Source organism: Wasmannia auropunctata, unplaced genomic scaffold, assembly GCF_000956235.1.
Source record: "Wasmannia auropunctata unplaced genomic scaffold, wasmannia.A_1.0 LD334399.1, whole genome shotgun sequence".
NCBI lineage: Eukaryota > Metazoa > Arthropoda > Insecta > Hymenoptera > Formicidae > Wasmannia > Wasmannia auropunctata.
Window position 1 is genome coordinate 1 of NW_012028491.1, and position 2,858 is coordinate 2,858.

General features: G+C 32.1%; 1 long non-coding RNA gene across 1 annotated transcript; it reads left to right on the plus strand.

Moving 5' to 3' along the window:
- Positions 1-359: 359 nt before the first annotated feature.
- On the plus strand, positions 360-2,618 carry LOC105458687. The gene is made up of 2 exons (XR_975563.1): positions 360-711; positions 1,297-2,618. It is a non-coding gene; the product is annotated as an uncharacterized LOC105458687 (long non-coding RNA).
- Positions 2,619-2,858: the final 240 nt, after the last annotated feature.

A 2,858-nucleotide genomic window follows, 5' to 3' on the forward strand; every position in this document is an offset into this window, starting at 1 on the left:
TGGAGAGACGCAAGAAATGGTTAAAGGCTGCACAATTAGAAAATTACGAACCTCCAAAGTCAGCTACAGTTTGTTCAGTCCATTTTAAAGATACCGATTATGAATTAAATAATACAAAACCGAAATTAAAAATAGATGCCATTCCATATGTATATATACTATTACAAAAATATTTTACAATTATTATATATATATATATAGATATTTAAATATTGTTAACAAATTATTCTTCTTTAGTTACTTGCTTCGGAAATTCAACCTGCAACTGCAATTGAATCTATTCAAGAAAATATAAATAATGAAACTGGTTAGTACAAATAAATGTGTCTGCTTATTGTTAGTAAAAATAATATTGTATGCACAAACACACAATAATGAATATTATTACAGACAAAAGTCATGAGAAAAATGTTAATACAAGTATCGAAGAAGATAACATGATTGATACATGTTCATGTAGTGGAACTCAAATGATACATCGTTCCACCAGCATATCTCCTGACAGAATAATAAATTCACCAATTAAAACTCAAATTCGTCGAGTGTACACACGTGAAATTGCAGGTGTGAAATAAAAACTAGCTGTAAGTCGTCACAAGCATAAAAAAGCACAAAAGAAAATATTAACACTGAAGACTGTGCTAAAAGATCTACAGAAACGGAATCTACTCAGACCAGAGGAAAGCGACATATTGCAACATTTAGATACAGGTACAAAAGCATTAGTAACACGTGCGATAAGAAAACAAAAAAATTTGCCTGTACATAGATTATATGAGGCTAGTGAACGGCAATTTGCATTGACATTACGCGCCAAAAGCATATAATTATGTTCGATACAAGTTTTATAATACGTTACCACATCCAAAAACGTTATTAAAATGGTATCGTTCGTTGGATGGAGAGCCTGGTATCAGTACTGAAGCTTTAAAAACTATTAAACAACGCGCAAATTCCGTTTCATATAGACTGGTAGGTGCCTTGATGTTTGATGAAATGGCAATTCGGCAGCATGTTGATTATTATAAAGATGGCTTTGTTGGTTATGCAGATTGTGGTACTAATGTGGAATGCGATACGACAAAAATAGCTAAAGAAGCGTTAGTATTCTGTGTTGTGTGTATAAACCAAGCATGGAAAAACTACCTATTGCTTAATTATTATTTGGTAAATGGGTTAACTACAGAACAAAAGCAAAATTTAACTGTACAATGTTTAATGGCACTACATGAAGTTGGAATGTTAGTGGTATCATTGACATGTGATGGTCTCTCAACAAATCTAAAAATGTTACAGAATCTGGGTTACAAATTTGATGTACAATCAAATAATCTTCAAACGTGGTTTAAACATCCATCTACCGACACCAAATTACACGTATTTCTTGATGCGTGCCACATGATAAAGTTGGTACGTAATGTTCTTGGTTCTAAAAAAGAACTTTTAGATAATGATGGAAATAAAATCAAATGGAAACACTTTGAAGATTTGCATCAATTGCAACAAACAGAGGGCTTACATCTCGGTAACAAACTTAGAATTAAGCACATTGATTTTTATAAAAACAAAATGAAAGTGAAATTAGCGACACAATTATTGAGTACGTCAGTTGCAAACGCATTCGAGTTATGCAAAGATTCGTTACAATTACCACAATTTGAAGATTGTACAGCAACTATTAAATTTACCTCTACTTTTAATGACTTATTTGACATTTTTAATTCAAAAAATATAAGACAACGTGGTTTTAAAAAACCCATAAATAGTAACAATTATTTAGAAATTACAAAAAAACTCGAAGAATGCGCAAAGTATATTAAAACATTGGTACTTGTTAAAGAACACAAAGAAGTGCTTAATTCAAAAGTCAAAACAGGTTTTCTAGGTTTTTTAATAGATATTGAAAGTTTGATACATATGTATAACTTTATTTGCGTTGAAAATGACTTATTGACATATATTCCAACATATAAAATTAGTCAGGATTATTTAGAACTGTTATTTAGTAGTATACGCTCACATGGTAGATATAACAACAATCCTACGGTTAAACAATTTAAGTCTATTTTTAAAAAATTAATAGTACATACAGAAATAAGGGAAACAAAAAGTGGTAACTGTATACCTTTAGAAGATATTTCAATATTACATATGCCATCAACACATAATCCAGTTGACATTATAAATGCTACAGCAAATCAAAATTCATATGAAAACTGGCTTAATGTTTTTGAAATCACAGAAACTGATCATGATTATTGTTCAGAAGTACAATGTTCATTTACTACAGAATATAAGAATGAAGTTATTACTTACATGGCTGGGTACATATTACGAAGACTTATAAAAACTTTACGTTGTCCTGAATGCCTCGAAACATTAATGGAACAACGTACAAACATTAACTGTAATTTAATAAATATTAAAAACAGAGGAGGATTGTTATATCCATCAAAAAATTTAGTATGTTTGTAAAAATATAGAAAACACATTAAGAAATTATACCAACATACATAAAACACTTGATCTATTCAATATAAATAAATTTACAAATGATATTATGTTACGATTTATTGATAAAAACATATTTGCGGAATTAAAAGACCATATAAACGATCAAAACTTTTATTCTAATCATGTAAATCATTTATTACGTGCGATAATACATTTATATACGAGTAGCTATTATAGGCGGGTTCTGCCCCGGGAGCTCCGAGGGGGGGTGAGGGGCAGGGAGGTCCGCGGGGAGGGGGGTCCGCGGGGGAAGCCGCGGGGAGGGGGAAACCGCTCAGAACGTTCACGGTCTGATGCGGGGTCCGCGGGGAGGGGAAGCCGCGACTGAGTCGACAAGGCACACA